We start from the raw sequence: 25,260 nt of genomic DNA, 5'->3' as shown, positions 1-25,260 counted from the left end.
TTCCATATCATCTCTTGATTATTAGCACTGCTGGCAGAGTAGCAGATATGCACAAACTTTGAATGAATGTGAGCAAATGAGTGTCAGAGCAGATGCAAGCCTAGACATTGCCACTTAGTGTGCTTGCAGCCCCTTGCTTCAACTCATCGAAGGCCACCAGCCTCATATTAAGAGTGTAACCAGGCAAATTGTGCCACTATAATAGCGAGGCCTTGGTGACCTGCTTTGTGTGATTGCCTGATTTGTGGAGAGGCAAAATAGGCCATCTGGACCCCTATATGAATGGGCTCAACAAGCTGGAAATGCAGAATGTTCAGAGGAAAGTTTAAGATCCATCAATTGCTTTTACAGCCTGAGAGTTTGTCATGTACACATCAGCACAGGAGTATCGGGAATTAATTAAAACATTCGTTTTAAAATCTTATTCATAAATGTGTTGATTGCTAAGTGTATTTATATTTGCTCTTACACACAAGGCACCGCATGTCTGGTTGTTGAAGATGCTCCACTGAGCATGTGCATGTTAAATGTTTTAATGGCTTTCTTTGGGTAGATAGGTAGCACCTCTTAACATAATTAATGAATTTTTAAAACACACTGCCTTGACTGCCATTTTAATCATAGTTTTTCTAAGTCAAGTTTGAAAGGAAATGCATTAAAATGATCAAGAAAATCTTCAGTTCAGGAATTTACCTCTAACCCACAAAGTAAATTAAATTAGATTAATCAAAAGAAAGCACTGTATATCTAACCACAAAAAGTTAAAAAGTAAAAATTCCAGGAATTTGATTTGTCTAACTGCAAGACTATGATGTTTCTCTGATGAGAGAAAAACGCTGTACGACAACCTATTGTTTTCATGACATCACTAAAAGCAGTAAAATATAAAAAAATATTTAAAAAAAATATATATATATAATATATAAATATATATAAAAATATATTAAATATTTTTGCCATCATTAACCATCTCTTAAAACAACCAGTTAGCTGTAGCATCACCAGCATCATACTTTCTTGTTCCTAGGAAAACAAAATTGGCTCGCAGCACTTAGTATGATGAGCTTATAAGGGGATTTAAAAGTTGTTATATTAAAGCTAACTGAATAAGAAGAGGCAGTACCCACTTACCCTGCATGAACCCACTGGTAACACCAAGGGAACAGTCATAAATTGCTCAGAACAAAGAATAATTAGAAACACAAATTTACTTGTAAAACTAGATTGATGTGTGCTGAGTATTTGTTGAGTGTAACTAGATGAAATATTAAAAAAAATAAAACCTTTACACATTTTTGTCAAAAATAACTCAAGATGATATCTGCCAAAATGATACTTACCATTCAACTGCCTGTTATCACACATAATTATGCATGTCACTACAAAAAAGAGCAATGGTTGATTTGTGCTATACTTGAAGCTCAACAACAGTTTTGCTGGCTGAACTGTTGCAGGTATATACCAGACAAACCCACCACTGGCGTGCTGATAAAAGGTCAGTGTTAGCTTGCCAGTAGGTTTAATTTGCAACTTTTATTGTGCCTTAAAATGCGACATTAATCTCTGAAGGAAATAAGCCTCTAATTGGGAAAAATGTCAATAACATTTGTTTGACAGGTGCTTGCTATAAAAGTCCTCAGTTTGATTGAGTTAGAACAGAAACATGGCTTGTAGGGGTCGCTAATGGAGCTTGTGGCTGATTTTTCAGATTAAAATTGCCAAGTGAGTGTGATAAAAGCATTTTCCCTGATTGGGATTATTGATTTAACACACCGACCTGATGTGTGTTGTGCTTAAATGCTGCCCTTTGACACCTGTTTGGGTTAGACTCTTGTCTGTTGTTTCAAGACATCAACCGTGAGAGAGGAAGATGTAAGATTCCCTGAGTATACCTGATTTAGATCAATCCTTAAGACCTTTGCACCAATGTCTGAGCTTTAAAGACAATTTCTACAGGAAAGAGAGCAGCAGCTCTTAAGTGGCTCCTAGGACGTTAGCAGGACAATTAAACAAAGCTCTGCTAATCTTTATAGCTGGCGTCAAGAGGCACCCTGTTCTCTCAGAGCAGTGTTCTCTGTAACATGGCACCAGGAGTCTGACAGGCTGGATAATGTGCCCTACGAGCAGCCAGCCCCCTCACCACAACGATGCATGTACCACACACTTGCTGTACTAGCAACAAACCGAATATAAATCATAGAGAAGAAGACAAAAAAAACAACACAGAAATAAATGAGCATTATTCAATTCTTTTCGCTCCATTTATCTGTAGCTGCATTTAAAGAAATGTGAATTGGCCTCAAGTTCTGAGGTAATGAATGTGATCATACCAGCGTATGTTATTTCATGGCATTTGGGAACGAAAGATGTTTGGCCTAGAACACTTTTTTTTTCTGAGATAATGTAAAGCAATGCAGTGTGAAGCATGTTAAAGGTGCTCTTTTTTGTTTTATGTTTTGTATCAAGACATTTTCAGTTTCTTACAGCAATCACTGAAAGTGGCTGAATCAGGTCTGGCCACCTGTTATGCTGAGTTCAAGCTCACCATTATATTAATACTTTGGCCTTCAGACACCCAAAACTTCAACACTTCAACACAAAGTCCCTCCAGTGGTTTTTTCAAAGCCGTCTTTTCAAACTTTAGTGAAGTTGATGGATGAAATTAAACAACTTGCTGACGTGGACTAATGTCAAAGAAAAGAAAGAAAAGATATATATTATTAAAAGGGGTAGAGAGATGCTATCTTAGATCTATTAAAGCAGTCATTGCTATGTTGCCCTAGGACTTAGGGCCTAATCCAGAGGAGTGAAAGTGCATGGTTCTGTTGCTCTGGCTTGCCAGACCTACTTAGGTTCTGGTTGAGCGCACAGTGCTGTGTGGGCGAATCTATTCTGTCCTGGGCAGGGCACAGCATAAACATTGCCCAGGGAATGTAGGCAGGCATGCAGGCAGTCAAGCGGACAAGAGCAAAACTATAAGGGTGGTTGCCTTTAATTTCCTTTCTACTGACTCCTCTCAACTGTCCAGGGCCTGAGAGCACGAGAGAGGAAAGAGAGAACAGAGTGTGCATGTGAGTGGAAATTACCTGTAGTATTATCTTTTTTCCCAGGCTTCACCGAAGCATGCTCTGATCCACCCTCTCCCTCACACTTACTCAGACACACACTCACACTCTTTTATGGTGAATCTGCCCTGACAACCGTGGAGCAACGACTCATTTACTCTCTTACTGTTTTTAAGTGATCTGCGTTTTCTCCATGGCACTGTGGGGCTCTAACCTCCTGACCCTGCGTGTAAACAGAGTACCACTGCTCCCCCATCCCGTACCCAGCCACCACCATCCCCCTGCTTTCACAACCAAATAAGGAAGTTCGAGCCACTGAGAGTCAGCAAATCGGTCAGCCAACCCACTGAGGAGGCCATTAAGAAGTCAGCAAGCCAGTGAGGAGGTTGGTAGAAAACCACCTCTGGCATCACTCATCACTTCTAGCCTTTCTGATTCTACCTGCTTCTCCATGGTGTAGAAATGCACATGCACTCGCGCCATATTCACAAACACTCACAAAAAAGCCCACAGCCATGCACAAGGCACCACGTGTACAGTGACCTAAAAGCATTAAAGCCACTCAAATACAGTATAATAAGTACAAAGGCAGAGACTGAAAGGACTTTGAACACACACACAGTGAAAGAAACATGCACGCAGCGCACATAGAAAAATCACTCGGCATAGATAGAAGAGAATATTGATGGGACGCCACACATGCAGGCAACATGTGCACAATTAATGTATCAAAAACACCCCTGCGCGCAATATAAATTATTCACTCTGTGGATGCTGCAAGGCCCCTAAAGGCACCATTCCTACTGTGGGTAAAGGAATTGAACTTTTCAGCAGACTTCATGGCCTGAACACGTGGTTGTCAAAAGCATGCATGGGATTATGTTCATTGATAACTTTGATACCTTTTGGAACTGTAAGGAGTGTTTCACACCTGATGGCGTGCATCCAAATCTAACTGGATGCAGATTACTTGGTGCACACTTACGTCATGCTGTTGGGATGTCAAACCCAAATATGACTGCACAGATAAGAGTGAAGGACACAGCAGCGAGGCAAACAACCCCAAGCTGTCCACCCTCACCAGACACAATACTCCACATCATCCAAGGTCTCCAAAAGATGTCTCTATTCCAGCCAGGACTCCAGCGACCACCATCTACCAAGAAACGCAGTGCTCCTCCTCCTCCTCCTCCTGTCCTGGCAGAGCAGGGCACAAGGGGATGTGCAGGATGTTCAAGGAGCAGCAGCAGAGTTCAAAACAATGATAGCATACCAATGTGTTCAGGGTCCCTGCTGTAGTAGTCCTACAACTGACTGAGAACTGTTCTGAGAACAAGCTGGGACCCAGTAGGTATCCTGTATTAGTTAGTAAAAGAAGGAATCAAAAACAGTCAACTTGCTGGGTGAATCTAATCTGTTAATGGTACCACGTTCAACTCAGAATACATCAGAGACCGGTGTAAACTCCACAAAGCTAGCCTTACTTAATATTAGTTCTCTGTCCAATAAGTCACTGTTAGTTAATGACTTCATCATTTCACACAATTTAGATTTTCTTTTTCTGACAGAAACATGGTCAGAAACACAGCCCCCCCAAATTTTAGTTTTATGGGTAAATGCCGAAATAGGAGCAACGTTGGAGAATAAGCTGCCTTATTTAAAGATACATTCCAGTGTAAAGAGATCTCATTTGGTGATTTCACTTCTTTTAAATATTTTAGTTATATTTTAAAAGGTGTTCCTAAAATTATGTTCTCAATTAATTACAGATCTCCATGATACTGTGCAAGTTTTATTGATGAATCGTCTGAATTATTGTCTGTTATCTCGACTGATTTGAACCATTTTATCTTGACCGGGGATTTTAACATTCAAATATATAATATGACGGATGGTAATGCTAAATAATTTTCTTCTATGCGGGACATGTTTGGTTTGTGGCAACATATAACAGAACCTACCCACTTTCGAGGTCACATTCTGGACCTGGTCATTTCTAAACTTGAAAACTTGAAAATTTTGAATGTAATGGAAGCTGTTGCACCGATAAGAATCAAGAGCACCTTGAGCAAACAGAAAACACCATGGAGAAACACCACTATGGTGTGACGTTATGTCACAATTTGATATTGTTGATTTAAAAATCCTAGAGGAAACAGTTTGGCATCTGTAATCAACAACTTGCACTCTGGACATAATACCATCCAACTTTTTAAAAACTGTTTTTACCTCAGTAGAAAGTGATCTCCTACGAATAGTTAACAGCTCACTGGCATCAGGCATTTTTCCCAATTCACTAAAGACAGCTGCCATTAAGCCACTCCTAAAGAAGAGAACTCTAGACGCCTCTATGAACAACTACAGACCTGTCTCTAACCTCTCTTTTATATCTAAGATTATTGAGAAAGTTGTATTTAACCAGCTCAACGACTTTCTGAATGAAAGTGGAAATCTTGATAACTTTCAATCAGGCTTCCGTCGTCATCACAGCACTGAAACAGCTCTGGTCAAAGTGTTAAACGACATCAGGTTGAATACTGATCCTGGTAATGTTTCAGTCCTGGTTCTGTTGGACCTCAGCGCTGCGTTTGATACTGTAGATCACAGGATCCTGTTGCACAGGCTGGAAAACTGGGTTGGACTTTCTGGAGCGGTCCTTAACTGGTTCAGGTCCTACTTAGAAAGCCGGAGTTATTTTGTTACAATTGGCAGCTATAAATCTGAGTGAGTGGCCATGACTAGTGGAGTCCCCCAGGGTCAATTCTTGGACCTCTTCTGTTTAACTTGTATATGCTCCCTTTGGGTCAGATATTACAGAACTTTAACATCAATTATCACAGTTATGCAGACAATGCAGATATGCAGTTGATGTTTCTGATTTTACCAAATCAGAAACATCAACAGAATTAAAGGTTTCCTCTCCCAAAAAGACCAGGAGAAACTCATCCATGCATTCATCTCCAGTAGACTCGATTACTGTAATGGTCTTTTAACCGGACTTCCCAAAAAGAGCATTAAACATCTGCAGCTCATCACACCAGTTTTAGAATCTTTACACTGGCTTCCAGTCAGTCACAGAATAGATTTTAAAAGTCTGCTGATGGTTTACAAATCCCAGAATGGTTTAGGCCCAAAATACATCTGTGATATGTTCAGAGAATATAAACCTAGCAGAGCTCTTAGAATCAAGGACTCAGGTCAGCTGGTCCAGTCCAGAGTCCAGACTAAACATGGAGAAGCAGCATTTAGCTGTTATGCTGCAAACAAGTGGAACAAACTGCCAGTGGAGATAAAATTTTCACCAAATGTAGACATTTTTAAATCCAGGTTAAAGACATTTCTGTTCTCATGTGTCTATGCATGAAATCTGCACGGTATCTTTTAACTTATCTAGACTGTTACTTATTTTTAATCATTTTAATTCATTTAATTTATTTGATTTGTTTCTCTTTATATTCTTAATGCTTCTTTCACTCCCCGTCGTACTGCTTCTTTTTTTTTTATATAAAGCACTTTGAATTGTTTCGTACATGAAATGTGCAATACAAATAAACTTGCCTTGACTTGACTTAAACAATCAGAGAACTGTGTTTAACTTTTGCTGACAGATTTATATGGTGCGAGACCATTACATGCACTTATCTGACATTTAAAGTACCTACAATATGCTCAAACGAGCTTTTTGATAACTATTGCTAGAACTTAAGTTTTTAGTTCTGTTGATTCCTGATCACTTTTGCCATATTACCTGAAGTCAGTTATATGGCAAAATTCTATCAGCTGTTCCCTGGAACATCTGTTAGGGTAAAACAAAATTAAATAAAAAAAAAAGATATTTGATATGGCTTGTGCAATAAAATTAAATACTGATCCAAACACAGATGTAATACTAAAGCATATAAGTCCTTCTGCAGTTAACAACATTCATAGTTAAATGAACTGTGCACTCAGTCAACTTGCATGTATTGCAATGTATTGCATTGAATTATTGTTTTATTTAAACTAAAACCACACTTTCATTATATATGAAAACCTGTTAGTCCATCTGAAATCACACTGAATTGAAATTTTAAGTTGGACTAACACCCTTAGATAATGTGATTGGAGGTTGTTACTCCTGCATTTATATGTTCAAAGGGACTTAAACTGGCTTAAATGTTTTGCACATGCTCCAGTACCAATCTCAGGGTTAGACCTGCAAGTACTCGAAGAAGTTAGTACATGAAGGGAGAAGTCAGTAACAACAGCAAAAAACCACAAGGAAGTGCATGCATCTATGAGATGTACAGGGATGTAAAACTCTTTAATTCATTGTTCGACATGGTAACAATTTGCCACTAGCTACACTGTCAATAAATCAGTTCCCATCTCATGCTTGTATAATGGGACAAGGAGGGTAGTCTAATTAAGTCTAATTAAATGGCCGAGTCAAGCTACGCTTAACTTTGCAGCTAAATGTACTGAGTGAAACATAGTAATACAAGAACGCTCCCTCTTCAGTGTGCCTACATCTTTGTCTGTCTCCTTCTGTCTGAAATCATTTGGTTTATTTAGCTGCTTTCTTTCACCGGCCTCCAAATGTCAACCAAGTTCAACAGAGCTGGAGGGAAAACACAGAGAGAAAGCCGGTTTAGAAAAAATGCATTGGATATGAAGGAAAAACACAGGGCCGGAGATAATGGATGTAACCTCTTGTCAAAGATCAAGAGGTTAAAATAAAGTAAAAATTAAAAAAGAGCTGACAGATTCATTCCCGATTTGCATTCCCATCTGTGCTCCTTCCAGTGTAGACACCAAGCTCCTATCTCTATGCTCAAACTCCTGCCTATTGCAGCACTCATTTGTGTATCGAAGTAATAAATTCATAATCTTTCCCCAAGCTCTTTGTAGATCTCTATCATTATGGGAGATAAGGGCAAACATTGTTGCACTCTAATAGCCATCAGTCTGCATCTGTTCCATACAAGCTGTGTTGTACATTTGTGCGTACAGTATGTGTATGCTATTAAAACCAACCATCCCCAAAAACTCTGCAGGGGAAAATCCTCCATTTTGGCTGCGAAAAAGGAAAAAAGCAAAAAAAAAAAAAAAGCAAAAAAACCCATTACTTATCAGCAAACTGTTGATGCTACAAGGCAGCAAATGTCTCTCAGCGAGAAGAGCGTTTAAAACTGAGCACTGGGCCACTTCTTCTCTTTCTTCCAGCATCGTGTGAGCCCTAAAACAACACAACGCTTTCCAACCTGACTGACAAACATTCAGTCACAAGGAAAGTAAATATCTGAGAGGGTGAGGCAGTCTCAGAGTAACTAAACTTGTGTCAAGGGGTGGATCTCGAGGGGAGGCAAGCGCGTGCACGTGTTTTTAATTGTGTTTTCAGTAGGGTGATGAAATGTCCTCCATTTGAGCACAAGCTGGCAGTAAGTGGGCTGTCGCCTCCAGGGACAGAGTGAGCGATGGCCCACTGCTCTCTGAGGTGATTGTGCCTCAACCCCTAAGGGTGACAAAGATGAACGAAAGGGAGCAGGGAGACAATGCAGACAGAAGCAGCGTTCTTTTTATAGTGTCTCATGGGGTTTTAAAATAGGATGGGAGCAAGGAAGAATTGTAGGTATGCATGTAAATCTGGACAGGCTAAACTTTCTCTGTGTTAACAAGTTCTTCGGATTATGATGGCTGGCTTGTGGTTTAAAGTCTTGCAATGAGACAATCAATCTAGTTGGCTGATATTCTAAAAATGGCATTAAACTAGACCTTTCCAGGGTGTACCCCGCCTCTCCCCCGATGACGGCTGGGATAGGCTCCAGCCGCCCCGCGACCTGACCGATGCATTAAACGGGTATAGAAAATGGATGGATGGATGGCATTAAACTATATATTTGTATTCTTTCATGGACATTCCTCATCACATGAAGCATGTTTCATGACTTCGTGGTCTTTTAAATTTCTGAGAAATCATAACTTTTTATTTCGCACTTAACTTCCATCTTTTGTTTTAATCATTTGTCTTCCTTAAAATGCTTTTTCTTGCATGTGAGTGCATTCTTTTTTAACAACAGTGATAAGCAGATACCATGATAACAATTAGCTTTGCTTTCAAGAATAGCAACTGACAGAGGGAAGCTAATAGTTTTCAAACATGGGTCGCTGATTGTTTGGGGCATCTTCACACTCTCTATCCTGTTGCGAGATTTGGTTACATCCCTGGAGCACTTGCCACATCTTCCGCTTGCTGAATTTACATGGCATTTATGAATACTCACAAGGAAGACAAAAAAAAAGTATACATTGGAGAGCAGGGGAAGAGAGCTCCTAGAGTGGAGGAGTCTCATTATTCTGTTATGGATTGCACACGTCAGGCAGTAAGTGCTCTTTTTATCCATCCAAAGCACTGCCCTCAGTGAAATTTACCATGTTAAGGCTCACGGCACCAGGGGAATGGTGGTGAGAGCTCTGGGTTGCTGCAAAGATTTACCCCCTTGATTAAATAAGGGACTGTAGTGTGAATGAGAGGCCAAGGGAGAAATCCACGCAACATAAACACATGTTATTTTACTCACCCGCAAATTGATTAGATCCTCAACCACCCACCCACGCAAGAACACACTCACACACCTTTAACATCTCTTTATGGTGTGCTCCATGTCACACTGGGTTTTAAACAAAGAGCAGAAAGGGGGCAGTGGAGGATTGCTTGTGGCTCAGGATGGCTTTCTGCCAAAACCCAGCAAAATAGGTCTTTTTAAAAGGGCTTGTTCCCATCCATTAATGCCTGCACAACTTGAAAAGTTCACACAAAATATATTGCTACTCTCCCTCCAGTTGGATAGAATAGGCCCTTTATGCGATGTACTGTGCCTCAAAAAAACGGTGGCACCCTCCAAAGAATGGTTAGTTCCATTGCATTTCCTTTAGACTTTCATCATACAGTTCATCTTGGAACTAATTGCTTTGAGAAGGTGGTTATACTCAGCCAGTTTTCAACATTTTTCAGCTAAACCGTTGTTTCTGTGCAAAGAGAAGTTTTTTTTCCTTGCTCCGAAGCCATAAATACCATCACAAATCAGTCCCATTTCCAAACTCTGGACAAAGGAGGCATTTTGAACTATCATAATCTTCAACAAAAGAGACTGACTTCAGTTAGCTGTAGTAACATATTTAATGGTGACCAGTGGAAGGACTGTGGGTGGGTTGATGGATGTGTCCTTAGTGTGTTTATCGTCCCTGCTGGACATAGTGGAGACCAGCAGGCAGCATTAGAATTCAAATTCGACCAGCCAATGAAAATAGGTCTTTCAGGTAAGCGCTAATGTGATTGGGTGGAATTATTTACAAAATGGAATAAAAAAGCGAAATTCCTTTTTTTTTCTATTTTACCCAAATGTGACTGATAAATAAGATTTTTATAAGCAGTGGGCTGTTTTGTTGTGAAGTAGATAGTGAACATTTCAAAGAAAGAACAATTATTTTTGTAAAGTGCGCTTACAGAAAATATTCCAACACACACGCACAAGCTGTATTTTGGTACGAAGTAAATTATGATGCGTTGATGAGTAATTAGGGTTTTATGAGATTTCCGTCCATCGGAAGAAGAACTCGCAGTGTTGCTGTGACGACATCAACATCCTGCTCCTCTGACTTCTTCTAATATTAGGGAAATTCATGTACTTTTATAAATCTGGTAACTACAATATCTGAACAACTAGACTGCTCACAACTAAAACCACCCACAGCCGCCGGGCTGTTCTGAACGTCCCGTGCCGCGGCACCATTTCTCTGGATCTCCTCTTCGTTCACGCCTGCAGCTCAGATTTATTACATGACAGATCAGTCACAGTAACACTCGTTTCGTTACAAGCCCCATTGTGTTCTGACTTCTGGCTAAACGTGCTTGAACGCACCAAGCTGTTGTATATGATCGAGGAGAAATCAAGAGACGGAAGTGTACGAGGCGACATTGAACGCAGCACAGAGCTCCATACCCCCCCACCACGACGGGGGGGGGGGGGGGTGTATTTGACTCCTGTCTCCCCACCCCCAGCTCGTATGAGGTGGATTTAGGAAGAAAGGAATCCAAACCTGGTACACGGAGATAACGAGAGACACCCATAAAGAGATCCACGTTTGGAGATCCGCGCGCGGCGGTGTCGCGCACGGATTAATATAGGGTATTTTATTTTTCTTTCTCTGGGGAGATTCTGGCTTGGAGCGTCTGATCTCGAGTAGAGAAAGGAATACAAACGCACCGAGAATAATAAGAGTGTTTTAAAGTCGCTCCCTCCTCTAACAAGTGAATCTCGGGCGCTCGAGAAAGTGGAATACGGCGTTTTTTATATTTAGTCTGGGATGCAACGCTGCTGTTTTTTCTTTCTTTTCTTTTTTTTTTTTCTCCGAAGGAACTGACCTGCACAGATACACAGAAAACGGATTTAAAAACTGTCCCCTATAAACCAACTAGGGGGTAGTCGCAGAAATACTTTTCTCACGCGGTTGAAGTAAGTGATTAAAACTTTTATTCTTCTTAACTGTTCTCCCAATGTTCTTGAAATGAGTTTAGGGGACTAAACGTAGTTTAAGGTCAATCAAAGTGCTAAGAGTAGTTTTAAAATATAACATTGTAATTATGCTCCAACTTGTTTCCTACGTCTGATGGAGAAAACAAGAAAACGATTGCTCTTCTTTTTGCTGTGTGTTTAATAGGAAACCTGATTTAGTCCACTTTGTCCATGCATTTACCATAAGAAGCCATTGATGTTATTAAGTCTAAGTTTAAGTCACTTGTTGTATTTATTATGCATGGAAGACTTACCATTCCTAAGTGCCACACCAAATGTTAAAAGTATCAAATATATTCGGTGCTTGATCAATGCTATTTTGGTGAAATGCAAAGTGCCTCAGGTATGGATTGAGGACGTTTATGTGGCGTTTATTGCTAATGACTTGGGTTAATTTGTTGTTTATGTACAACAAGTAGCTCCCTCAGTTGATTCCTTACGTTTGTGGAGGAAACTACTTGTCAATTTTAGGTTCACCTCTTGTTATTCGAGGGTAATTATCTGCCTTGAGGAGTAACTTTTGTCTGCATGTGCAGGGAGGTTTATATACAGCTCCAGGCTACGGCTCTCCTTTTAGTTTTACAGTGTGTTGCTGAACACACGAGCTCAAATTACATTTTTGTTCTTGATGTTAGTAAAAAAAAGATAGCAACAAATTAACTTGAAATTTGAGGACTTCAGAGGTCAGGTCGGCTACAGCATGGACTCAAACTGGAGGGTGCATTTTGCATTTAGGAAGAAATTCTGTAAGTCATACTATTCATTGCAATTTACTAAATGTTTTGTGCCTCTTATGTCTTGCTGAAATAGATATGTAACTTACAACAAAATAGAGAATAAGTATGTATCCTGTTATTTCATGCTCTTCTTCAGTAAACAGTGAAAATTCCACCAAACTCTGCACATTTCCACATGTAATTAAGGTTCAGGTTTTACCTATTTTGGAACTCCTGCTCATCAGTCTTGTATCCCAGTATTCAATCAGCCTTCTATCCTGTATAAATAACCCCATTTGTCTTATGATGAGAGTCACATGTTGATTGTCAGTAGCAAGTAGGAGTCTTGTCCTTCAGAGTAATTGGACAACACCTAAACCAAGAGGCTGCATGTCAAGTGTGTTTTGGATTCTAAATACTGCTTTAATTGAACAATTTATCACCCCTGATCACTGTCAAACAACTGAGCAAGAAATAGAAAAGGAAAGGAAATGCCAGGGATAAGCTGCCAGGCAAAGCGTGACCGGCGTGTCTATTAAGGCAGCATCAGGAAGGTGTGTGTTATTAAATTTACCTTTTTTTTTTCGTGTACTGAAATAACAGATCAATGCATTTGTGAGTGGCTAGCTTGTAAGTAGTGGTAATGTATAGTGGAGGAGGAGGGAGGCAGTAAGAACATTACATCCTTGAAAACTTAGTTTGTTGGACAAAACTTTTGATTTCTCCCTGGAGTACTTTTTCCTACATTTGGAGGAAAAGCTAATTGAATTGCGCCCCGGATATGATTCAAGTACTTCTCTTAAGACCCAAGTATGAAGGTCATGGAGAAGTGTCCTCCTTTGGGTTTTGAAATTCATTTCCTTTGCAATTACTGCCCTCTAAGCTGTTTTCTTTCATTTTCCCCACCTCAACAGTAGGTTACATGCTCTCAGTTTTTTGCCATGAGAGGGGGGACATTCAAGAAAGCAACATGCTTTACAGGTTGACTGAAAGCTATTCACTTTGTACATTTCCCTTCCTCTCTCTAACTGGTATATGTAGTTTTTGATGTTTCCAGCTTTTTAACATCAAGTGTATTGTTGACATGCAACCACTACAGCTTACCACTGCACTAATAGACAGTGCAGTAGCACAAGCAAAGCTCTTAAAGATGCTTTCATTATTCAAATCTTTCCAGATGGTGCACCAAAACTAAATCTGACATTTTCAAGTTTCAGTATCAGATCTCTGCCATTGCTAATGTTACATACAGTCTGACTGAACTAGTGCAAACATTAAACACAAGTTTAGTTACATGTTTTAACGTCATTAGCACTCTTAAAATCCCTTGATTACTTTACTAGCTTCAAACACAGAACACATATATTTCTATTGTATTTCATATTGTACTCCAAACAAAGGCTCTGAAAGGTTTGATATTCATGTTACCCAATCAATCATCAACCTATAATTTGCCTTTTGTTCAAGGCTTTTACACCCATTTTTACTACCTCGTGCCCTGTTTATTTTATTCTGTGCAAAATTAGCAGCATTTTGACGGTATCAAGGGCTTTGCAATTAGTTACATTGTACTTGACGCAAAACCAATGTTAATAATAGCTCCGCTGAAGTGACTGTAATGGTAAAGGAAAAGAGAGAAATGTTTGCTATGTGGAGGCACTGTTGCACTTTACGTTAATTGTGTTTATTCATTTTAATTTGTTCGGAGTGCTAAATGAGCGCTCTTCCAGCGACATGAGGTGCAATTAGTTTGGCTGTGAAAACATGAGGCAGTGTGTCTCTTAAAGTGCCCTCCTCTCCTCTTTGTTTTGAGGATTAGCCATTCATTGAAATTCACTTCTCCTTTATTTTCTTACCACATAACCAGACTGAGGAAAGGACGAACAGCCGTAGAGTTTGCCTGTCAACATGAACATGATGGAAAGATCATGCTAACGCGATATCTTTGCTTGTATCATCTCGTCTCTTATGTTTTGTTTGTTGGTTTAGATATATTAATAATGAACAGTTCAATATTACATTTCAGTTTAATCAATAAGGAATCTGTACACTGGAATGGCAAAAGATGATAGATGTGTCGTGTCACTGAAAATATATTGCAGATTTGCTGTTTTACTTGAGTTCGCCACCAGGTGGAGCCTATAAATATTCAATAACAAGACGTTACAGATCTTTTATGCTTATAATGGCCTTGTAAATTTGAAAAAAAATAAGAATGAGATCTGCCGTCCAAGTAAGGAAAACAAGACACTTTGATGGCAGTGATTTATAAAGTAACTAGAGGCTAATGCTAATACTATACTTAGATTTTCAAAGGCTAACACGAGAAACTCATTGTCCAGCAGAGAGCAGCTGCAGCCACTTCTGCTGCTAACAAGCTCCAGGACACCCTAGTTTAATGTTATTAAACTAAAGTGATGAGGTGTATCGGTGACATTTTGTGGTAGAAATAAATACTGAACTGATAAAGTTTTTGGGAACTTAAGTTCCAGCAGAGCAGATGTTTTCAGTTTGACTAACATTCACTACAGTGAAGAAGCTGCTCTATAAAGAACCAGGTATGACTGTTACTTTATTTAAAACCTGTCTCAATGCTGTGACAGGTTTTAAATAACTGAACGTTACAGCATATGTGTGTGGAGGAAGGCCCCTTATTTAATAGAAAGTTTAGAGGAAGTGTCTGAACTTTTACACCTGGAGTAGCACAATTTGTCAAGTGCCCTGAGGAAAAACAGAAGATTTCATTCCTGATAATTTAAGTCTAGTTTTTTGCAAAACTTCTTGGGGCTGGTGTTTCTGTTCTTTTCTACAGACCTGCTTACTCACTGTGGCTGTAGAAGGTAAAACATAGGAGTGGTTGGGTTTATAGACCCCCACTAAGATACCACTGCTTTTCTTGGTGGCTCAGGTGCTGTTTACACATACCCGGGTATTTTGATAATCGCATATTTTCTAACCTTAGTTTGCAAAAATAACTAGGTGCACACAGCCCCGTTTTTAAAAAAAAACACGTCTACATTGATCAGCATAAATACGCAGTCCGTCCCGGTCTATCCCAGAATCGCCGTCGCTGGCGGTGGTATGGCCGGGCTCTGTCTGCCAAAAGAAGCTCTGCAATTGCTGCCCTCCGAGCCCTAATGCATCTTTGTTGGTCAATACACTGTATGACTTTAATTTTCAAAAGCACACAAGCGAGTATAGCTCTTAAAAACAGAAATGCTGCTAGTACCTCCATGCTTGCCAGATAAACAATGGACGTCGGTCTTTTACCGCAGATATTGCCCAAAACTCCGTTTTTGTCTCTTTCAACCAGGTTATACACAAACGCTAAACAGAGTTTTTAAAAAATCTCCACTTTTGCCGGAGTTTTTTTTATGCCTCGTTTTCGGAGGAAAAAACTCTGTTTGTGTATAAACGAAAGGCACAAACGAAGGGAAAGGTCTTTGTTTATCAAAATACCCGGGTATGTGTAAACAGCACCTCAGTCCTCAGCAGAACTTGGTGAGAGAGAGAAATGGTCATGAACCTTTTAGCACCACACATAAGCTGTATTTACACACAACTTAATTTGAAATCTGAAGGTCGTTATGAAACAAGGGTCAGATAAGGCAACGCTGTAATAAAGCGAGTGTGACCTCAACAGGACTGATAACTTCACTGGCTGAGTTTAAGGCTACGGCTACACGAAAACGAAACGAGTTTTTTTTTTAAAACGGGTACGAAAATTCTTGCGACCACACGGCAACGCGCTGCTGTAAAGACTCAGGTCCAGACGAAAACGGATGAAAACGATGAAACGATGCAGTACACACGCCACTGTGTCACGCCACGCTGTGAGACAATAGAGAAGTGTTAAAATTGGCTCACAGCGTCAACGTTTGACTGACGCAAAAACGTTTTAGCTGTAACAATGGAAACGAAACGAGGCCGTTTTCAAACTTTCCCACTCTGGAACCCGTTCTCAAAAACTATCGTTTTGGGGTAGTGGGAACGCCGGCTCCGTGTGGCCGCGACAGCGAAACGGTAAGAAAAAGTATCGTTAACAGTGAAAAACGTTTTCGTGTAGCTGCAGCCTAAGTCTACCTTGCATTTTGGCCCATTGTCAATCTCCTCTTTGTTCAGTCTGGTATTATTTTAATTTGTTTTTCTTGATGTCCTTCTGATAGATCACACTGTTGTATAAAACTTGTCAGGAGTTTAATGTGGGTAAAGAGAAAATTCAGCTCTTTTCTGTTTCCTGTCCATTTCCATCACTCTGGCATCGTATTTTTTGTATGTGTGAATTTGTATTGAATACCTTTCTCTTTCTTTTTTTACCCTTGAATTAGCCCAACAAGCCAAGTGAAAAGGGAGTCCTAACTTTGGAACATATGTTCATGTGTTTAATACAGAGGTGAAGGTTGCCCCTCCATAAACAAAAAATCTGCTAATCCCTTTCAGACTATCTGGTAAATCTTTTGGGAATACATTCACACAATGGCACCCCTGTAGCCTCTTATCTGTCCCTTTGGTACCACCAGGTCTGCTACAGCACCCTCTGATGAATTGACGGTAATCTGCTTTTGCAGATGCACATGAGGAGACCCCGCCATTCACTACCCTCAACGTATAACACCCTTGAACAAATATAGTGCATAGTTTGTTAAAGCCAGCCAGAGAAAACTACGAGGCATGAAATATTCACACCAACGTCAATCCGCTCCCCTTTCCCTCAGGTATAGATCGCATCCTCTTTATGGACACGGGGTTGATGTAAACTGGTGTTACATGGTGAGAAGTAATTAACACCCAGTCTGGGACTAACACCAAATGGGCGTGTCTGGTCCTGTCTGTCTGGATCTCCTCTGGGCGTCTTCTGATGCTTGCCGTTGGGCTGTACTTATGCAAAGTGTGATTACCAGCTGGCTTCCCACAGATTGATGCACAGAGGCTCCCCTTGGGGCACTTCCTTCTCCTCTTTGCAAACTACGTGTGGAAGGAAGGCCTGCCCTGTGCATTGGCAGTTTGACCCATGGGAGGTTTAAATGAGCTAAATGCACCCACATGGTTGTGGGCAGTGGAGTAGGTGGGCATGAGGAACCCACTCTTATGTCAGAGGGATCAAACAGGTTGCATTTATATTTCTATGCATCTCCATTTCCTTGTATAATTACCATGCCAGGAGATGGGCCTCCTTTCAGATGAAATACATAGTCTGCCTTTTTATTTGTTTTTCTTATGTCTATGTATTTTTCACTTTTTCTTTTTGTGAATGCTAAATTTTTAATCAATACTGCAGTTACAGTATATAATTTTCCACTGGGATTATTGAAATATTAATTTCAGTTCAGTGTGTTCAATGTTGCATCTTTAAATTACTGTATGACTTTACATAGCTACATTTTGGTTAATAAATATAAGCCGTCAGAGTTTTTTTTTATTTTGTCCTTTTAAGTATTAAACTGCTATTATTAATACTGAGTTAGTCTGAGTGACTCACCTCTGTACTGTACATACTGTATGCTACCAGTCAGTCATCTCTGAACTCAACAAAGCTAATACAATAGCTATTTAAATAGCTTTGCTCATTAATTCCTTTACTTCGACTTTAGTTTGGTTGCAGAGTGGAGGCAGAGCTGTTTCTGTAGGGAATGGCCTGCTCATATCACAGCTTTAAGAACTCCATCAGCTGATAAAACTGGGGTTTCTCCACAACTGAGTATGTCCCTCTATTATAATCTCTAAAAGCTGCCATAAATCTGGTGATTCTCTTCCCTGTGTTGGAGTTGGAGCTCAAAGTTGACATCGCCTCATTCATTTTTGATGGATGAGACAGGCTGGCTGTGTTCTTTGAGGGTTGCAACATTTGGTAAAAAAACAGCTAAAATTCCTTGTTGTATTCCTACAGAAATATATTTTTATGATGCTTATTTTCCGTACTGTGCGTGTTTTATCTAGTTTGTGCTATCCAGCCTCACCAAAGTCTTCTTCCACTCTCAAACAAAATATCAATAATGTTAGCATGACATAAGAGCTGCATGTTTCTCGTTCTGCTTCTGCTGCTTTTCTTCTTAAGTGTCTTACGGTAGTTGAACATAACCTAATGCATGCAACTCCAGAAAAGGCCTGAAAAAATTGCCAATTATTAATTGTGTACTATTATTTGTGTAGATTTCAACTTTACAATTATGTTCTGTCATTGGAACAAGATGCTTCTCCAAATTGAGAAATTCCCATACCTGTACTGCACATCATACTGTTGAGCTATCTGCATGAAGAGTATTTGAAGTGGCTTGAAGAGTAGGTTTTCAAAAAACGCTTTATATTTGTGTGTACACTTAAATTGTAAGTGCCTTAAGATTAACTTTTGGGCGAAACTGTGTGCATGACAACAGATTAGTAATTAAGGCAACCTGTCAACACTCTTTGCTCACACACAGTTTTCTATATAATTAAAACATGAGTGCTTACTTAATTGAATGCTTATTTAAAAAAAATTTTTTTGGGGGGGTTCTAAGCAGCTAAAGAGCTCTGTCTGTCGAGCACTTGATAACATTTAGTGTGGCCTACGAACGTGATTCATGATGTACGCTCAGCTGTACAGTTTAATAATCCACATCATTTCATCCTATGTGTGGAATTGAAAGAACCACTCATTTCCTGAGTTGAATTAAGGTGTCATTCATTCCAAGTAGAAAACCAATTGCAGCTCTTCTCAAGACAGCCAATTGACTGATGGTTAAACAATATGAGAAATAAGCACAAATAAATTACATTTATCAGTGTACACCACTGTCTTCTGAACAAATGGCAAGTAAAAGTGAAACAGAAAAGGTCAAATATAACAAAAGGGACTATTCAGTTGAACGATTTTTGCTATCGTGGTGTATTGTTACTAGTCTGTATTTAATACACAACTTAACTACTTTGAGAGCCTCCTATTTGCAGCATTGGATGAAGCATCTTTCACACTGCCAATGCCAAACGCTGATGCCTCGTTGTTTGTATGATACATACGTAGTAAGGGGCAAATGTGTTGCACCTCCTGTGTAGGCTGCAGACGTAATCACAGAGCCAGCATGTGTGTGGAAGGGAGAGCTACCCTGGTGGAATATATGCCCTGAATATAATCTCTGTCATCACACCTTTTGACTTTGCAACAGGGCCATAATGAGGGGGATCTTCCCATCTTGATACATATGAAACTGTTTGCTTGGAACCCTCCATCTTAAACCCTTTCTGCATATCAGTTGGGCCTCATTGGTGAAAAAAAGACATCCTCCTTATACTGCCACTGTTCCAATTCACACATGCCAAAGAGACATGGTAGCTTCAGCAGCTTGGCAGCGTTTCCGTATCTGCCAAATCCTGCTTTTTTTCTTTTTTTTTTGATAGAACAATCTATATTTAGACATTATATGCAATGTTGATGGGGCTCTGATTTTAGATTAATATACCAGCTAATGTTTACAACTTCGGTTGGAAGTTACATGCTTCAACTTTAGCGGCCCAAAGCCATTTAAGCAGCAATATTTGGTAAAGTTTTCATCTACTACCATATATTAAAAAATCTGTGTGATTGATATTATCACAATGTTGAGTAATTCATACCAACCATGCTCTGTTTGGCGTGTGTGATTGTTGCTTCGATGTAAAACTGTTATCAGAGAGGTGAATGGGTTCGTGTGTGTATGTGTGCTAAATGCTGGTAATCCGATGGTGCTTAATGTGCACGGAAAGCCAAGGGCAAGATGACTGGGTACCATTCAGATGACTCTCCCACCCCTCCCAAGACCCGTACCACCCATCTGTGTCCCCACCCCCAACACCACCCTGTGCTTTTGTTCTTGCTCTCCACGCATGCATATGCTCACCCAAACTTTGGGGACATCTGGTGTGAGGGTGGCCTACAGGGGAGCTGAATTTTGAGGGAAGAGAAAGGAGGGGAAAAGAGGGAGGGGGGGGGAGCATACTCAGCTGGCCCGAGGGGTTTGAGGGGTGGGGGGTGGGTCTCAGAGAAACACGTGTAGTCAGGATAGTGGGGGTTACTGTCATAGAGTGCAGAGAGGGAAGTGGGGTTGCTAAAGAGGAGTAGGCAGATAATTGATGGATGGAAGTAATTGTGTGTAATGCAAGCACGGAAACATGGGCCTCTGGGAAAGAGCGAGATTGTCGGGAGAACGAGAGAGCGGTGAATGGTATCAGTGAAAGGAGAGAGATAAAGAGCGAAATGAGAATAATGAAAGGAGGGAGCGTGCAAAGCAGGCTAGGGAAAAGGAGAACGATGGGGAGAGGGTGAGGAAACTGGGAGAGAGGGAGACAGCAGGGAGGGGGCCTGCTGTTCTGTTGCATCACTCAGCGCTACCTGGGGTTAAGAAGGAGTAACTACCTGCATGTCAGGCTGGATTGTTCATCTCTATTCAACAGGGGATATATGTCCTGGTTTATGAGAAATGGCGCAGAAACACTATGTGGGCCACTTAACCACAGAAAATGGCTTCCCGTGCATCTCTGGGGATACAAGCTGTACTGCCAGGTTGGGCTTTCTGAGCTGGTGATTTCCTCAGATACATGTTAATGTCACCTCCCTTCATGCGAGATGGTTGGGTTGTTATTACAATAGTAGCTCTCATTTTGCCTGCTCTGTCGGTACTCCGGCTCATGCAAATAATTTATTTTGTATTAATGACTCCCATACCACAACAAAACTCCTTTGTCGAAAAGCTCAATTATAAGGCTTCCTCAGCTATTACAACCTCAGTAGCCTGGGCGCCTTTTCAAACAGCATGCTGCCTCATCTTTCAGTTAAATGGAAACAAAGCCAATTTACTCCAGTCTGGATACACGAATTACAGCGTACCAGTGGCGCGTAAAAGAGAGCAGAGGCAGGGAAAAGGCACCAGAGGCAAAATGCATTGAGTTTCCTCTCACTTTCTCACTGTGCAACACAAGCTTTTCTCCCAGACATGGTAAGAAGGTTTGTCAAGTGCATCGCGGTGAAGAGAGTAAAACCTCACCCAGCCCCTGGGAAGATAGAAGGTGACATTTGTATGTAAATGGAGACAGGCACTCTCCACTGTTTTCCAGTTGACAGGAAATGGAATGGGCAACTAGGCATTTTCCTTCTCTTTTTTTGGGAAGTTCAGTTTAGTTCAGTGGTTTCTCTGACGTTGGTTTTGTGGTAAAAAGATGAATGTTAAAACGCTGCTTTAGTAGCTCAGTGTTTAAAAGGAAATGCTTCTGTGCATTTTTTACAAGCACGTATGCACACGTAAAGCGACCTATGAAACTATCTCAAAAGAACCATGACCACACCCCAGTGTTGGGGCAGTGTTGTTCTCAAGTGTTGATGAACAGATCTGACTTGTCAGTGTACCCATGATATCAGTCAATATGCTTGTGTTGAAGTCTGCCCTGTTTGATTGGTGTAGGGTTTACAGATTCTGAGATGAGGATATTTTAGGACAGGGGACTAATTTAAAAAATGATCCAAGCATTTCTAACATGGTTCTTGCACCTGCACTGGCTGGACCCTTAATTAACTTCTAAGTCTCAGTGTCAGAGAAGATAATCCTGATTAAAGAGTGATTGAGGTTGGGGGAAGAATGACAACATGGCAATCAGAGAAACCAGCCACAGTTGGGGAGATTAGTGCCATCCATGTATGTGTGTGTGTGTGTGGGCTGCTGTCACACTTTTCTTTATGGATGAAATCCCTGGCAGAGTAAGGGTTTTGGATAAATTTTTTTCCCCATCTGTTTTTGTACTATTGGGAAGATATTCTTGGACACCAAACCACTTCATATTTATGATTTGTGACAGAAAAGGACAGAGTTACTGATTCCAGAGTATATGATAACTTATTTTCATTTAAGAGAATTCTCTGAGGGGTTTTACAGTAATTGCAGCGTAAAAGCGTCAGAGTTAGAACAATGCTGATGTTCAGCCGTGTGGTTATCAAGCAATGGAACTAAATGTAAGCAAAAATATGTAGTCCAATGCCTATTTAGATGTAGTCCAATGTCTATTTAACTAATGAAAGAGTGAACTGGACAAGCAGAGGTGGAAAAAAGCAAAGAATGTTGTCTATTGGCATTTAGATAGTGAGACAGAAAGAAGCATGGAGCTGATGCTCAAAGCCTGATGTACAAGATACAAGAAGTGGAAGTGTGAGAAAAGCACTTCAGAGATTGGTAGACATAACAGCTGTATCTGCTGTAAGCTTCAACATATGTTTGAATATTTTAATTCCAGTGATGCGTAAGCAACAAGTCACATCGATAGACTCTTTATAGTAACTTCTCAAAAATAATAATGTCAGCCACACAGTGACAAAGTGAGCACAAAGTTTAACGTTTGGGGCCTGGCAGTCATGCTCCCCATCAACTGCTGTGATTTAGTCTTGTAGCCGCTTGGAGATAAAACCTACCCATGTCCCCTCCCTTCAAGGCAGCCCCTATGACATTTATCATTTTACCCCAATCTGTAATCCCAATAGGGTGGAGGTAGGGCTAAAAACATCAAAGGAAAGACAAATGTAGGTTTGGCATGGAAATGGGGGTGGCTGCTCACAGCCCCACTGTACTTGCCCTTGGGTTAGTGTGGCGGAAAATGAGGGATAGACATAAAACAATGAAAGCAGAAATGACAGTGGGAGTTGTATTGTGTGCGTGTGCGCGTGCACGCCAGAAAGGGATGGAGAGAACAACAGCAACTCTAGGCAGGAGGGAAATGAAGACAGCCGCTTAGAAACAGGAGGTAGATGGGGAGCAGAGGGTCTCCCATTTTCGTGGAGATAAAAGAGCGCTAATGTATTTGAACCAATGCCCTCCAGGGATATACCATGAGGGCAGAAATAGGAAGGAGCAGATTGGGCTTTAGGTTTTTTTTCTTTCTTTTTTTTAAACTAAAGCCAAACTGTGTTTTAGTCACACAAGGGTGCTCACAATTCTGCAAACACTAAGATGGTCGTTGCCACTTTTGCCAACTGCCACAGCAGTGGCTTGTGCCAGGGCTCAAAGAGGATTTGATGCCAAAGGAGATGTGCCTTACTGGCAAGGCTTGAAGCGCTCTTTTTTGCCAACAAGATCATTTATCCCATCTAACTTTATTTATTTAATTTGCACAGCATTGTGTGTACAAGTTCCACTGATTTTGGTGCATCAGTATGTGGCGCACTATATTGTAGTTGAGTGTGGAATTTAAACATTTAAAGTGAGTTGTGTGAATGAATTAAGTGATTTTTTTTTTTGTTTGTTTCATTTGAATTAGAATATGGCACATTGAGAAGTATCCACCAAATAAAAATGTGTTGCATTTGTGTGAAGTTCTCACAGTGACCACATCTTATGATCGGTCTTTCTTTACTGTTTTTAGTGCCTTGGTTTTGACGATTAGTACTTGTGAGTGAGTCTGAGTTACCATAAGTCTCCTCCTACATGCCTTTATCTGTTGTTTTTACAACGTGCTGTTTTACCACACGGAGAGACCAACTGCTGCCTGTGGCATCAACACCCATGTGGAGGTAATGGTCTGGCTCCTAGGCAGTGAGCCTTGCCAGTAAATAATGAAGTGGGCCCTTCCATTGTAAATCACAGGGGGATCTTGTTTGCCTGACGCTTTTGGGAGTATTGCTGAGAATAACATGTGTTACGAAGGGCAGCCTTTAGTGTGGCCAGACGCTCAGAGAAAGAAAGAGTTCAGAGTTGAGCATGATGGATGGTGGCCTTTCATTCTCTTTGTGTCATATGTGATGTAAATATTAAAATAGAATTGAATAGATAAGATATGAGCTCATGCCTAATATTTATGTTCAGTCAAAGGTCGTTTGTCATGTTTATCCTCTAGGATATTGGCATGTTTATCCAAAGTAGGGCTTTTACTGTCAGGGAGCACACACTTGTCTGATGCATGTGTGATTTGAACTGGACTCACAAAACACAGCTCTCCCTTCCACTCCTTGTGAACAAATCCTAGTCTATACCATAGATCCGTACACTTCTCCCATAAACATGACATGTCAGTAGTCAGGCCTCTTATCTAATTTGCGTATCAGAAAAGTTTAATGTAAAATGACAAACTTGGAAAAAGCTTCTCATTTTTTGGGGAAAAAAACCCCCAAAGATTTTTTTTAATTTTCTCATGCCAACTGGCCAAGTACAACTGTTTTTGTCTGTTTCTTCTTTTGTGTGCTTTTGTTTCAAGTTGTGACTATGTCTCTTAGTTGCTTTATGACAGGCGTGCGTAACTTAACCTGTAACCCGTAACCCTATAATGTCACCCTCTGGTGACACTAGGTAACCTAGTTGTCAGCTCCAAACTACTTGATGGAAATGTGTCTAGTCAGTGAGCAGTTACTTTTTAGCAGCATTTAAAAAAATTTGCTTCAGCTTTTTCTTCGCAGTAATATGGAACCATGGGTCATGTATTCTTTTAAAGGTATAATTGTAGCTTGTTGCAACTTTGTTCTCAGTTCAAGAATCCCAGCTTCACCAGCTTATCAATCCCTATCCTTATCAATGTATTTGACCCCAGACTTAATATATATGTAATTAAGGTATATTAAATTGATCTGTGTGTGGTGACAGCCAACTATAAGCCTTTCAGGTGGATTGGAGTTTAATTATTATTTTTTCATTAAAATAAGCCAGGAGGAAACTTGAGGACCCTGTCCTGCTCTTTGAAGTTGGCTTCATAGTATGAATTCCATGCAAAATGTTCTGATTCACCCATCAACCCCACTTTGTGTAGAGTTTACATTACATAAAACAGGTCTGTGAAGACTTTTTCAGGAGGTATCTGTAACCTTAGATGACTCCATCTGTGTGCATGTTTTTGGGCCTCTGACAGCTTGTGGGGCCCACAAAGTTGCGTGTGTGATCTTGTGCAAAGAGGCCTGCTGATGCTCGGTGGTGATCTGAGGCTTTGCTTTTGTTAACAAGATGG

At 40.4% G+C, this 25,260-nt stretch overlaps 1 protein-coding gene across 7 annotated transcripts in view; it reads left to right on the top strand.

Moving 5' to 3' along the window:
* The window catches only part of ptprsa (protein tyrosine phosphatase receptor type Sa), a 221,115-nt gene that overhangs the window by 46,199 nt on the left and 149,656 nt on the right, over window positions 1–25,260 (top strand). For 2 of the 7 annotated variants that reach the window (XM_075485601.1, XM_075485597.1), the window contains exon 1: window positions 11,081–11,560. The exons of 4 other annotated variants lie outside the window; for them this stretch is intronic. The gene's annotated coding sequence lies outside the window, so the exon portion shown is untranslated. Of the gene's footprint in view, window positions 1–11,080; window positions 11,561–25,260 lie in introns of those variants that run through there. One more of the 7 variants, XM_075485602.1, reaches the window with a different exon arrangement.

Source organism: Odontesthes bonariensis, chromosome 15 (assembly GCF_027942865.1).
Source record: "Odontesthes bonariensis isolate fOdoBon6 chromosome 15, fOdoBon6.hap1, whole genome shotgun sequence".
Taxonomy (NCBI): domain Eukaryota; kingdom Metazoa; phylum Chordata; class Actinopteri; order Atheriniformes; family Atherinopsidae; genus Odontesthes; species Odontesthes bonariensis.
This window is presented reverse-complemented; position numbering and strand designations above follow the sequence as displayed.